Raw genomic sequence first — 15,619 nt, forward strand, 5'->3', positions numbered from 1 at the left:
TCTTAATTCTTAGTCTCAACACATATAGTAGGAGTAGGGGCACACCATAAATATATAAAATGCTGTTTGCACATGAATGCTTTACAAGGGTTCACAGTAAAACAGTATTTACCAACTGATAGAAGGGCTGTCTGAAAAAGGTAATAATTGAAGTATAGATGATCAATTTCTTTGCTTATTCGACAGTCACACAATAAAGAGGCCACTAGTCAAAGCTGAACAGTGTCAAAGCAATGTTACAAGGTGCTTACAATGAGTGGAGAAATGAACCCCACCAAAAAGCAAGTGGTTCTGTGTCTTGAAAACTTGCTTGCAGGCACCTGTGAGGGAAACAAATGCCAAACAAAACAAGTATAGAGAGGGAATCCCTATTTCTTTAAACAATTATCCTGCAGAATCTGAGGAAGAAAGATGAAAAGGGTTATGTTGCCTGAAAACTTATTTAGAGCTGATAATTTAGTGAATTTACTAAATTAATTGCTTCCAATAACAATAGCAGTGCTTAAAATCACTGCCAAATCTTTGTTCCATGTAACTCCCCAGACCTGTACCTGTTGATTCCAGATCAATTGCAGTTCAGTCTACTGGGCTGTTAGTAACTGGGCTGTAAAGCATGTAAAGATGTATGTGAGAGTTTGGTAATTCCAAGAGCAGGTTGACACTTCTCTGTGAAGGCTGCCATTGAATTTTGGCATCTCTGTTTTTCCTACAATACAGAAATACAGGTCTTCTAAACCTGGAAGCGTTGATAAAGTGTTACAGTAGGAAGAAAAAAGGGTGTACAGTGTTGAAGGAGTTCTGTTTCATGAACTGGAAACACAGCATGGAAGGTGGGACTCCAGGACATCACCCCCTTTTTTTCCCCTGGACACTGAACAGTGCTGCTTCTCACTTCAAGAACGTTCATGTTTTAGTTTAACTTAAAGAAAAAAGAGGTTTCATTTAGCACAACTCCAGCAGACCAATAGTGCTGATGTTTGACCAACATGAACTCTTCCCTCAGGTGGTCAGCTCTGTCAGAACAAAGCACATCTCTCACAATCCTGATGTTTAAATGGCTTTTCTGGGAGGTCTCTTTTAAACAGAAGTGATTGACTGGACTTAACCCAGCAGAGTCCCTTCTAGTTCTGTGTTCTTCTAAAAGCAGCTGTTCTCACAGAATAATGCTATATATACTTGATGGTAACTGGAAAAAGCACCAGATTTTGCTCCAGTTCAGAGGTATTTTTACAGTTGTGTTTGAAGTGGATTGATTTTGCTCTTTCATTGACTCCACAGGAAAGGCTGGGGGAGACAGATGAAAAGCTGCTACTTGAAATTTACTTGAAAACCATATAATTACATGTCAGAAAGTTCATGGTCTTATTTGACCATGATGTCATGAGCAATGGACGGCTTTTCAGTAGGGAAATTGGCACTGGGGCTTATAAGAACTTCCCAGTATCTGTCAGTCCCAGGTCATTGGGATCACTCCGAGAAAAACCATCCTTTATCTTAAGAACAGTTTTCTTTTTTTACCTATAGAACAAAGAAAACCAGCTGGTTTCTTCTTTGCTGCCAATACAGTTAATATATATTTAAGTCTTAAAGGAACGTGAATTCTAGTAATTCAGCAGAAATTGCAGTCTCATTATACCGCCTTGTTTAAACTAGGAAGAGTACCCAGAAACCAGTCACCCAGGCCTTCTGCAGGATCAACAGTGATGCTGTTCTTTTTTACAGTGTGGTACCTCTGGAGCAGTCATGAAGCAAAGCAGAATGGTTTTATCATAGAATCACAGAATGGTTTGGTTTGGAAGGGACCTTAAAGATCATCTAGTTCCAACCCCCTGCCCTGTGAGGCCAGCTGACAGTCAGCCAACACTTTAATAGCTATAACCTCTAAGGTTTAGCTTTTGATGTATTAATGCAGTATTTGTAAGTCTCCTACTATCAAATCAGTCTTCTCCTTTAGGGCAAATCATAGAACCATGGAATGGTTTTGGTTTGGGAAGGGACCTTACAGCTACTCCAGCTCTAACCCCTGCCACGGGCAGGGACACCTTCCACTGGAGCAGGTTGCTCCAAGCCCCTGTGTCCAGCCTGGCCTTGAACACTGTCAGGGATGGGGCAGCCACAGCTTCTCTGGGCACCCTGTGCCAGCGCCTCAGCACCCTCCCAGGGAAGAGCTTCTGCCTCAGAGCTCATCTCAATCTCCCCTCTGGCAGGTTAAAGCCATTCCCCTTGTCCTGTCCCTACAGGCCCTTGTCCAAAGCCCCTCTACAGCCTTTTGGTAGGCCCTTTTTAGTATTGGAAGGCTGCTCTAAGATCTGCCCAGAGCCTTTTTATCCTTTCCTAGTGTTGGTATATTGGCTGAGTCCCCCAAATGCTGTAAACTGAGAAAAGGGACTCAGTCACTAATGGTCAGACTGCATTACAGCAGAATTCAGTTTACAGTCTCTTGAGACAGGTTAAACAAATGTGCTTTTTTGACAGAATGATGACTTACTTTCCACTCATAAACCCAGTGAACTCTAAGGTCTGAGGATGTGAAACTTTTCAGTTTTCAGCCCAATTTGTTTTCCAATTCCCTTTTGCTGACAGCATGGTGGAAGTGTATATTGCCACATGCTTCTGCCAAACATGAGTGAGGATAGAATGGGCAGGAAAAATTCCCTCAGTATTACTTTGTTAGAGTTTAATATACACTCTATTAAAAGTGTGTAATTCCATCATGTCTGGTTGGAATGTTGCTTTCCTTGAAGAGGTTCCTTTGAGGTTCTTTTCTTAGCATTTTACACTTTTGTAAGTATTACAGTATTGCTTTGTGAAATCTCATTATATGATACTTGAAAGACCAAGGAAATAAATAAAAACCTGGTGGAGCAGCCAGTATTTAAAGCCATCCGGCTGTGTTACAGTTCTACCAGCATGAAGTGAAAACTAAGACGAAGCCTTGATTTTATACCAGGACATCTCTGACACCTCCTGTAATCACTGTCATAGCACTAAACAGGTGGGAGCATCCTCAGCTTGTAGGAAGTGTGCTGCTGCTTGGATTGAAGGAACAAAACCTTCCAAGCTGCTTTGGCAAGCTTTTTAGTTGTTTGCTGTGCACAATGCACCAATACAGCTTTCATTATGTTTAGGTTTTTATTCTAGATACGTACTCTTCGCTTCACACAGGGTACTGATTAGGCTGCTAGAGCCCAGAAATCAGTCAGAGAATCGTAGAATCACAGAATGGTTTGGGTTGGAAAGGATCCTAAGATCATCCAGTTCCAACCCCCTGTCATGGGCAGGAACACCTTCCACTAGACCATGTCACCCAGGGCCCTGTCCAGCCTGGCCTTGACACTGCCATATGATAAGACCTGTCTGACTTGTAGGTCTTCAGATCCTTGGGTATGCTGCAGCTTCCAGTAACACTGAAGTGAATTACCTTCTAAATAAAAATAAACATAGGACTAGAATGTTGTAATCTAAAGCCTGATACAATTTGGAATGTTGTTTTCTGTCATTCTTGAAGTTGTTGGTGTATTTTAGGGATGTGCATAAAGTAAACAGGATATTTGAGTTGTGTTGTCTTCATGAGCACAGAAGTGTTGTTATCTTGAATGCATGAAATTGTGCATGTTTCAGAAGTGAGCTCCCTGCTGCAAACAGCCTGGTTACTCTCAAGCCAGGTGTGAAAGAACAAGGGATTAGGCTTGTGAGAACACACATCTGATGTATCAATTTTGTAAATCAGATTACAGGAAATAGAAGAAAATCAGTACTGAATGAACCAATAGAGTCCCCAAAGTATTTATTAGACTTCCCCTTTTCAGAGCTAAGAAGTGGTTGCTTTATTCAATAATGACAGAAGAAGTTCATATTCCATATGATTTGACCCAGCAATGAAGTTTGTGCAGTTCTTTCCAATGACACAGTATGGAGCATGTGTGCTGTGCTGGAGCTACTGGTAGCAGATGGTTTGCAGCCAGTAAACTACTGTTTGTTTTCTGGTGTTACTTACAGTGACAGATGATGTGCTTGGCTGTCTCTGCAGCAAATGGGATCATGGAGATCACCAAAATAAGCAACAAGCAGTAGTTTTATCTTGCTGCTTCTGGTAGTAGGAAAGAAATGAGTGTTGCAGATGCTGGTGGAGTTGCTGTTAAAGGGAAGGGGTTTGCTGGCACATCTTCCTCACCAAAACACTTCAACAGGTCTATGAGTTAGAATTTAGCAGTTTTAATTCTGGGAACTAATTTCTGAGACCTACGAGGCCTTTAAGGGAATCCTTAAGCCGTTGTGACTAAGAGTAGTGTCAGAGGCGCTGCGTTTCAGCTCTCCCTTGATCTTAGCTGATGAGCAAGAAAATGGGAATTTCTGATGGACGTAAGATTTCATTTCTCCTTGATACTTACAGTGACTCATCCTGTAAAGAGCAGCTTTATGTATGCTGAAGAGCCAGTTGGAAGCTACCTGTGTCTCATACACTTCCTTTTGTTCTGAATGCCTCCAGTACTGAAATGTTCCTATGAGTATTTCTAGGGAGAGCAATAGACTGAGGAAAATGCTGCCCTGCAGCGATGAGCATGTATCTTGTCACTGTGATCATCGTCATCACAGAATGTGCAACCAAGATCCACCTCTAGATTTCTGACTCAAGTTTAGTGTAGGCAAGGGTAATGACAAAGAATGCTTGATAGCATGTGATGCATCTCTCTGTTTGTGGTACTTAAGGGAAGACAGCACTGTGAGTCTTGACCTGCAGGGAGGGGATTCATTAAATCAGAAACTGGTAAGGCTTTGCAAAGCACTTCATCGGGGCATGAGTAATGGAATGGCTTATTTGCAAAAGCCTCATTTTATCACTTCTATCCTCCTGAACCAGTACATAAATATTTCAATTGTTTCTCTGCAGAGAAGCCTCAAAAGAGGAAAACAAGTCTCTTGCCCATCACTTTCATTAACACCCCATTCCCTCAGAGCACAGGGTGGTGAGTGAAGGGACCTGATGGGAGAGATCAGCCTGCAGCAACGGATGGTGGTTTCTTGCCATAGATGGCAGAGACTTGTGGCACAGGACAAACAGAGCTCAACTTTATAAGGCTCACTTTGCAACTACTGCTTTTTAAAACATAATCAAGACTTCTATTTCTAAGAATGTAATGCCTTGGCATCATGATACTCCAACACATGGAATACACTCATGGGAATTTACTCATCAGCAGTCATCTGACCATACCCAGTAAAAACCTGCAGTGGGATGCAGCTCTTATTGTGAGAGATGGGCTTGTTAGTACAGTGTTAAACATGTACAGAGCATCCTGACGGGAGAGAAAATTTTATGCTATTGAAGATAACAGTGACAAACTGAGAGAAATTGCCTCTGTCAGGATAGAAATCTCTTTAAATGCAATGAAGGAAAAATGAAATAATGGTCACTTACCAAAACCAGCGAGAAATCTCTCAAAAAATAAATGACGGAGAACAGCCTTAGAAGGAGCATGTGAATCTGGTTCTCCTGAAGTCGATGGGCTCAATGGCAGGAAGCTGGCAAAATTAAATGAGCTAGAAATAAAAATGCTGGCTAGAAATAAATTATCTGAGCATCCTATGGTTGTGTATCACCCCTATATTATCATCTATAAAGGAAACCCTAAAATTAATGATTCACATGTGATGATTACTTTGGAACTTCCAGTATAGACTTCAAACTGTATATATATATTTTACAGGACTCTAGGGTTTCATAAATCCTAATTCGCAGTCACAAAGGAGTAACTAAAGATCTCAGGCACTAACTGACAGGAAAACTACTGCAGCATAATGGGGATAAATCCATCCTACCCCTATAAAGTTGATTGCCTTTGAGGTCTATGAAAACATGCCTCCATCCTACCCAAGTACTGGCCAGCAGGGAAGGTTGCTGCTCACCTACAGTTCCTGCCCAAGCACAAGGAGTCCTTCTCTGTGCTGTATAAAACAGCAAATCCAAAGAACTGCATGAGGGTGACTGCATGACCTGTCCTCTTCCTTTACACCTTTCCCAGATGGATCTCAAGCTGGTTCTAGGAAGTGTCTAGCTTGCTGTAATTGGTCCTGAGGTTTCCAATACAAAATGACCAGAAATGAAAGAACCGGACTTTGAAAGTTTATGAAAATCAAACTGAAATTCATCTGGTAAAGGAAAGTATGAAGTTAATCAGACTACAAGGATACTATCCCATCTTACAGCCAAAAGTAGTTAAGGCAGAAAAATACAGTGTCTTTAAGTGCCAATAAACTTTTCCAACTAGTGATCTTATTCCAGCTATTCAGAAGGGAATATAAATCCTGCTTCTTGTCCAAACTCTGATTAATAAGAACCAGCTGAGTCCTAACAGCGATACCAGCATTTAATTTTGACTCAAGCTTATAATTTTCATTTTTGCTGTCCTTTTTCCACTATCTTTTTCTGCCACTGTACAAAGAAATCTGAAATGAATGAGATTTTTAGCAGTTGTAGTGAGAAGAGAAAAATGAACTGGAGTGTCATGATCAGATTCCCTAAGATAGATTCCTTAGAATCACAGAATGGTTTGTGTTGGAAAGGACCTTAAGATCGTCCAGTTCCAACCCCTGCCCCGGGCAGGGACACCTTCCACTAGAGCAGGTTGCTCCAAGCCCCTGTGTCCAACCTGGCCTTGAACACTGCCAGGGATGGGGCAGCCACAGCTTCTCTGGGCACCCTGTGCCAGCGCCTCAGCACCCTCACAGGGAAGAGCTTCTTCCTTATATCTAACCATCATCTGCGATGTTCCTCTAGATCTTGAATTTGGGATATTCTTCCCTGTTTCTAAATCTGTTTTACCTTCATGAGACCTATGGAATTCTATTACCTTCTTAGTGATTGAATTCTCTCTCTAATTTACTTTACGTGGCAAAATGGAAATCCTGACAAGAAAACTCATGTCAGTCACATTCATTCTACCTTATTGTAACTACATTTAACTTATTTTGTTAGAAGTCCACATAAGGTATGGGAATAATACTTTAAATTAAAATGTTAATACTTTCCTTTAAATCAATATGCCCCGAGTTGAACTGAATGCATAAAGAAATACGTAATTGGGCAGTTGCCCTTTAGTGGTTTGACTTTGGTATTCTTTGACATACCCTGTAAATGTGAGAAGTATGTCGTTTCTGGATGACCACTGGACATAAGCAGTGGAGAGCGGTGAGCTGTGTCCTGCTGCACATGAGCTGACGTGAAAAGATTGGGCAGGTATTTGTATATCTTCTCACTGCAAAGCCTCAGCTCGTTGTGAAGATTGTAAAGATGTAGTAATGCTCAAACCCCTCTACTCCATATGCCTTTCCCATTTAATTTGCATTGAAAACAATTTCCTTAGAATTTCTAAGTACTCTGGTACAGAGATGTGAAATATGGTGGGTTTTGTCATATACACTGAGCAAATGGTTGAGCTAGGTGCAAGAAAAGCTTTCAGCCTGGAAGGTGTTTTAGTAGTTTCTGGAAACTTTAAAATTGGAAGTTACTAAAGAGATGGAAAAGAAGCTTTTTTTCCTCTCTGACCCTTTAAAATCTGGTACAATTTTGAGATAAGAGGGTAAAGTCTCCTAGGAACAGGGTCTGGAGTAGAGCTGTCCACAACAAAATCTGCAAATGCTGGCATATAAAACAAGGTCAACCAGAAAAGCACTGAAAGAGTTACACAGAAATCTGTGTAACGGTTGTATTATTCTCTGACAGCACAAGTAGTTCCTAACAAGAGAAATGAAAGTCTCCTGGCATCTAGGGTGGTTTACCAAGGAAAACACAAGGATCTTACTATTGCTTAGGCCTTTAAGTAAACCATCTTTGTTCTAATACTTTGGCTCATTTGGGCATGATCAGAAAAAAAACCCCAAGCAAATAGGATTTTATCCTGGAGTTCTAGCACTTGATGCTGCATCATTTTCTATGAAGAGACAGAGCTGTTGTGTAAACTGCGGTGCCGCAGGAATTTCTGCCCATGTGCTTTCATACTTCTTATGTTTATCCTCAGGATTTGCTTAGGACTGAAGTAAGATTTGTGTGTAAATGTGTTGATGTTATGCAAAAGGCTCCTTACCTCTGTTTTTCTGCCTGTTTGTTTTCTGTTCTGAAGTGCGTTCAGCCTAGAAGATTGCTTTGATTAATTGGCAGGAGAGTAAACCATTGCACAGCTGATCTGCAGAAGTGTTCAGGATGTTGGGAAACAGATCCTTTCTCTTTTCACTCTTTTATTTGCCTTATTGTCCTCATTTGTTCATTGTATTTTTGTGTGTGCATGACTCAAGTGGTAGAAAAACAGGCGCGTTTTCATCAGTATTTGTAACCCCTATGAGTACCAGGTCCTCCTCTCTTGACATAATCCTTTTTTGCATCTTTCTTCATGGAATGAGTGGATTAAAAAGCAGTGCAAGAATGGAATTGACATCCCCAAGCTCAGCCTGTGACTGCTACTATGACTAAGTGCAGATAGGCACTTGCATCCATCAGGGCTGGACAGACCTATGCACTGCATGTCTAAACAGAACTGCTCTCCTGGGCAGTAGTTGGGCTGATTTGATACTGATTTGCTGGGCAGGACACTCAAGTACCAAGCAATATATTCCTGCTGGTAAAATCTCATGTTCTCTAGAACTCAGTCGTGCCCCTGGTCATGCCTATGTCTTGACATAGGTTTTTTTGTTTCCTCTCCAGCACCAAGTGTCTGCTCCACATGCTTTCTGACTGTAGCCTCTCCTTTATCTGCAAGTCTCCCTGCCTTCTCCCCTTCTCCTTCTGCACATTGAGACCAGCTGCCTCAGAGTTTCTGCCCTACCCAAGCGTTGCTGCAGTGCATGTTGGACCTCTTGTCTTAAGCATCTTGGCTTTCATCCTCTGGAAGGTATTTATGCTTTACTGTATTAATGCATTGCCATGTGTCTCTTAATGCTAGACAACTGCTGGCAAGCATGAAGAGTGGTAGTAACAAAATGTAGTGGATTCTGTGCATTAGAAACAATATATATTCAGAAAAAATAATTCAAACTGCATTTCCTTGTGCTGAATAAGCAAGTATAGTGGCTTGATTTAGGAGGTTGCTTCATTCCTATGCTCTGAAAATCTCAGCTCTGCTTTAGTTGACACCCTGACACTAAACCTGTGAGGCCAGGAAAATACAGACCGGTCTTCTGCCCTATGCAAAGTTCCCAGCATCCTGAGTGTGTCAGGCAGCTGCTGCGCAAGAAAATCTGACTAATGCTCCCAGAGAGCAAAGAGAGCTTGAACTGGGTCCATATTTTAGCTGTATGGTGTGGGCTTCTGGGCGCAGACCCAGTGAGCAGTGGGTGAGTAGGAGTTTTCTGTCTTTGTATTATGTCAGAGTTTGAGGGGAGGCAGCTGCTGTGAATGTTTTAAGATAGGAGGTTTTTCTTTCCTAACCAGGCATTTAAGGTGAAATTTAAATGTGAGGTTTGTCTGAATATTGAACCATTGGCCCCTGGAGCCCGAGCACTCTGCAACATCCTTACCCCACAGAAAGCTTGCATGACAACAGTGCAGCGAAGTGACTGATGATAGAGAGTGCAAGATGTTGTCCCTGTCAGAGAGCCTGCAGCTGTCTCTGAGATAAATGCCTGTGTCTTTGAACAGTTCTGGTCATACACTTACATAGAAAAGTGCTTGTAAAGAAAAGATTGATCCTTTCTTGTAGTTTTCACTCTCTTTATACATGGGAATCCTTTAAGCAAAGAATGAAGTGCAAAGAAGTTTAAATGAAGTTCAGGCTTCAGCAACCTTTGCTTATGAACAGGAAACTGGGAGCTGGACTAACCTGTCAGCCTTGACAATTCTTAAAAGTCTGCATTTGGCAACGCAGTCACGTTAGGAATATTTGTGGAGTTCTTACATGTTCATTGTCTGCTTGCTGGCATCATCTGATTGCTGAATGCATTTTTTGCTGCAGTCAAAGTATAGTGGGGAAGAGGCACCTCTTTCCTTTTAATTGTGCACTTGCATGTTTCTACCACTCCTTCTAGAACTTCTCTGGCCTTGTTGTAAGTCTGAATAAATCTGAATGCCTAAATAGCAAAGCAGTCCTAATCGCTGATGTCATTGCACATCTTTACACTCTTCACCTTTCCATGGGGTTCACTGACTAGGCAGAGTTTGAAACGTGGGACTTCTAGTAAAGGTAGTCCAGGATTAGATCATCACTGTTACTGTGTTTACCAGTGTATTATTTTCCTTGCTGTCTTCTAGTTCCAACCCCATGGGCAGGGACACCTTCATTAGATCAGGTTATTTTGTTATGTTAGCTATTATTATATTAGATATGAACCTTTTTTATATTTCCATCAATAGACTGAATGTGTAAACTCTTGAAAATGGGCTGACTAAACGGTTATAACAAAGTTTCTTACCTACATTGATCAAACCAATCTTGAAGAAGCTGATTACACCAAAACTTCTCTTAGTGCTGTATCACATCCCTTATAGAAGATATCAGGGAAGGAGTCAGAGTGGGAAGAGGTACTTCTGAAAGCTGTGGAATGGTAACTTCCTATGGGAATAAGAAGATACAGAAATAATAACTTGTAAGTAGTATTTGAAGGCTGTAGCTGGTAACTGCAATACAGCTTGAAGTTCAAATCCTGCTTCTTCCAGTTTAGTAAGAGAAATGGGGGTTGGAACTAGATGATCTTAAGGTCCTTTCCAACCCTAACCATTCTATGATTCTAAATATGTTGCAGACTAATGCATGTATGTTCTTAGCATGATAAAATGTGTAGAGCCTTTGGTTGCTTAAACTACGAAGAAGGATGGCAAGTGCAAAATGTGTAAACTCGTCAGATCAGGCAGTGTAGCAGCTTGCTGTAGTGTGCAATGCCATTGCTACCACTGCTGCAAGATGGAGAGTGTTATTTAAACCACCGTGGATAAGGAGTTATGGCCTGCATGGAAGAGTGCCATCTTTGTGCTAACTTTGATATTAAAAAATCTAACTTGAACTCAGGGATATACTGATTATCCTGCTAAAAGAAGACCTGGACTCTCTTCCCAGAATTACAGCATTTTAATTAGAAGAATGTGAGCAAAGTCTTAATCTTGTTATTAGGGATAGACATGGAGAAGACAGAAACAAAATCCACAGCAACAGAGCCTAAACACAAAAATCAATGGATTGAAGACTAGTAACTGCAATGCTTGCTGCAGCAACAAAACTGCTCCTTGTCCCTTCTTTTCACACAAGACTATGCTTGACAGTGAATAAGTTGTAACATTGAGCTACCTCACATGCAGCTATTTGAAAATACACAGCTGAACTGCAGAGAAAGGTATTTAAATTTACAAAGCAAATCCCCAGATGCATGAGTATTTTCTTTATATTTCCTTTTAGCCCTTTTAAATTCTTGTGACATTCAGGGATCAATAACAATCTCATCTGTAGCTGATTCTGACAGATGTTAATCTCTCCCTTGGCTTTGCAGGCGGCTTGAAACAGTACTTGTTTCTTCATGTCAGGCCTCCGGCAATGCTTACTGGAGTCAGGATTATAGTTTCCAGTGAATCCCATTTTTACTGTCATTAGCTTTCTAAACTGTTCCCCATAGCTGGCAACCTTTCCAGGCTTGGAGACCTACTTAGTGAGAAGCTGGGAGAGTGATGGGTTGTGTCTGTCTCGCAGCATTGTGCCTGTAATTGAGGTTTGTTTAACTTTGTCATTAAGTCCATTTATGTTGAAGGCATTTCATGACAGTGATTGCATACTTTGCTTGTAGAGTGGCTGCTTTTCTGTTGTGATTTACCTATTGATGAAAGGGGAAAATAGCTCCATGTTTACTTAAGGTTTTTACAAGTAGGTTATTTTTCCTTCTGCTGACTTGGTTAATAGATTCAGGAAGGTTTTGGATTGGAAATTGGAGACATGGCTCACCTGCAGATCCTGTGCTATGCTTTAGCTAAGGAAGTGGCTAGATCTATTTAGCAAACTACAGGCACTCTGGTTTTGGTACCTGCTTGTCCTAGGTAGCAGTTGATACCATCATCAGAACCCATAAGCCCTGGGCTCATGCTTCCAAATTAGGGAAAAATCTTGATCAGAAAGCAACAGGAACAGAAACATTTCTCCCCCAAATGCCATGGAATTGATGGTGAACAGAAAACAGTGGTTGCAGTATTGCTATTTGTGTTCATCAGTTGTACAGGCTAATTTCCTTATCTTAGAATGTCAAGGGTGACCCAAACCATGTGAGTTCGAACATGAGCTTGACAATGATCATTTTAGTTGGGGAAGCCAAATACTTATTTCTTAATAAGAAAAGGAAAGCTGATTAATCAGCTGAGTCATCGTGCTCTACTTCAGGGTTGGTATGAATGGCATTCCCTATGGATCAGCCTACACAGAGGCAAATGCCAAACCGTAATAAAGACTGAGTGACTGCAAGTTCAATGAAATGTTTCAAAATACCAAATCAAGATTGAGTGACTGAGTTCAATCAAATGTTTCACAATATCATCCATGTGGTTTAGATAAAATAAAAAGCAGGGATATTCTCAGTCAAGCAGTTAGTTGCTTCCTGAAAACTTAGAGAATCATGGAATCTACTAGGTTGGAAAAGACCTTTAAGATCATCAAGTCCAACTGTTCCCAGCACTGCCAAGGCCACCACTAACTCATGTCACTGAGGGCCTAATCTACGCAGTTTGGGAAGTTTTGTCAGAGCTCTTTTTGGCAATTCTCTTTCCTCTGCTTTGTGCCTTGCCATGAGTCCATGCTGCACCTACAACAGGGAATTTGGAGCTCCCCCATATGAGTGGGGAAGATGCAAAGGGAATGTAAATTCTCATTCCAAATTCACCTTTTACTAACAGGTAAAACTTGTTACTAACTCAGATAGGGTTGATAATACTAATATTCAGTTCTGGTTTTCTATGCTGGGTAAATCGTTTCTTTTTCTAATTTTACGTTCAACCCAAGTTTTTCTAACTTTATGTTCAACTTGATGTTCTAACTTTGTGTTCAATCCAGTGTTGGGATTTTGTAAGGAATCTAGGCACATGTGCTCCAAAGCTTATATACTGCACCAACAGCTTGTCAGCTGGGAACCTGCTGGTGATACACCTGAGCTGTCTGCTATCATTTTGGTCTTTGCTGTCTAGCCATTAATCAGAATAGAGAAAACATAATAAAATGCAGAATCCTTTCCCCACATCATTATGATATTTCCATGTTTTGTGTGCCAGTATTAATTCAGTTGACATGGAATACTTGAAATTCACTGTCATTGTATCACTTAACACTGTAACTACATATTTCCTTTGTCTGGATATTTGATGTGCATCTTTTTGTATTTATTACAGTATTTCTTGGGAATCTTGGCGTCTATTGAATCAGTTGTCAGGAGCAATCACAGAATCACACACAGAACCACAGAACTAGTAAGGCTGGAAGGGAGATCATCTAGTCCAAGCATCACAGTGAAAGAAAGCGATTAGATTCCGAATTGGAAGGTAGTATGCATGAGCATATGGTGGAAAGAAACAAAAGATGACATCTGTGGCCAGATGTGATCTATATTATATGGTGAAGAGTGGGACTCCATAGATTGTTGTCATAATTATAGCATTAGGAAGAGATTTTTCCTCATTATTTGTTTATTTTTACAACAGTGTTCATCAGATGATGACTACATGACAATTTTAGACTGACTAACACAAGGAAAATAAGTGTTGGGTTGGTTTTTGGGTTTTGGTTGGTTTGGTTTTTTTTGTTACTTAACAGGTCTCTAACTTAAAAATCTTTTTAAAGATACATACTGTGTTTGCATTTAGCTTATTTCAGCTTTTCTGTGTGTTTTTTTGGGGTGAGTATTAGGTTCAAAGCAGATAATCAAGTTTTATACCTTACAAGATCATTTTCTGCCTGCTTAAAATGGAAACCAGAGGGAAGTTTTGATGATCAGATGTGCACCTTCTTTCTGTGTGCAATATCACAGCTCGAATAGATGTCTCTCTCGGAAAAGAGCATTTGCAAATTTTTATTGTAAAGGTAGAGGGATGAACTTTAAGTCTGGCCAACAACATTACATCAGATTTTCTGTGGCATTGGAAGTGTGTGATTTTCTTAGAAAGTATTTCCTTTCAAGTGATGGCACAACGCTGGTTCCAGTGCTGAACCCTGAATTCAGACAAATTCTGTGATTCTGTGGCTTGAATGCTTTTACAAATTTGAAATGTTGAACAAAGGTAGGAAATTCTGTAGTTCATTAAGTAGTTTTCTACTTTTTTGCTTTCAAATAGAACAGAAGGAGTGGGAGAGAGGAGAAGGAAAAGGCCACATGCTTTTCTTTCAAAGCATAGAGGGAAAAAGTGGTCTTTAGTGCAACCTTTCACAGCACTACTCTGTTCACAAAGGCAGTTTACAGTGCAGGAATGCACATCTAGGGAGAGCTGGTGGATCAAAGTCCCTCTAACGCATATGATGTGATTCTGCATGCTTTGGCAAAGCCAGAAACTCACACTTTTGGCATATATAAAGTGTCCTGGAATGTGAGGCTGAGCAGTGAACCTTTGCACTCTTCTGTTTATAGCCTGTGCCTGAGAAAATAATGAGAGGGAAGTTTGGCAAGAACAACTGGGGCAGGAGGATTTAGATCCAGGCAGAACAAAATAATAGATGTTGAATATTTAGAGATTTGTAAGAAACACCAATAACAAGGAGAGGAATAGAAAGGGTCCTTGACATGCAAAATAAAGCATGCTTAGGCTGTGTGGCTTAACATCTTTGTAACTAAAACACAAGCCGGTATGCAAGTTCAATGCATAATTGAGTACACAGTTCTTGGTTGCTGTGTAGACTTCAAAGTGGGGGCAGCGAAGAGCATCACCTGCTTTTAGTCTGGTTTAATAGGGAAATTACACTTACAAAATGGCACTGTCTTGTGAACCGTTGACCCAACCACCTTGGAAACTGTTGAGTGCCATTCACATCTCACAGAAGGTTAGAGGTTTTAAACCTACTGTCTTTCTACATAAAGATAATGTTTCTACAAGTTTGATTAAAATGTAGGATAGGTGGAGGTCCTGGCCAGAATAAAAGCTATGGTGTTTGAGGTCTGTTTGATTAGAGAGTTTGTGTTAGACATGTGTACCTCTACGTCCTAAAAGTTACTCAGACCTCAGAGATGCTTACGAATTTAGTAGATGCCAGAAACTCTGACCACCAGAGAGAACAAAGTTTCATTATTTCTGGTTATTGTACTGCTTGTTTTAATAGAAGGGACTGAAGTAAAAATATGAACCCAGAGGAACAGAGAAGGGCAGACCCTGAGCTTTTCAACACGTGTGTCTGTGACCTGCAGCAACAAGTTATATTTGCAGTTAACGGTAATATAAAAAGTATGACAAACAAAGAAGAGGCAGAAAACTTTTCATAGAGCATTATGGATTGCTTGGTAATCTTAGCATAAGCAAACAACACTTTATGAAACAGCCAGCCTGTGGTAGGAATACAGAGGAATGTCATCCATAGATGAACAAAGAATACCAGCCTTATTTACAGGACAGGAGCCTTGTGGGCAGAAGTGAGTATAAAACAACCTTGAATGAATAATTGATTGAAAAATGACTGGCTCTATG

Source organism: Nestor notabilis, unplaced genomic scaffold (assembly GCF_000696875.1).
Source record: "Nestor notabilis isolate BGI_N333 unplaced genomic scaffold, ASM69687v1 scaffold1090, whole genome shotgun sequence".
NCBI lineage: Eukaryota > Metazoa > Chordata > Aves > Psittaciformes > Psittacidae > Nestor > Nestor notabilis.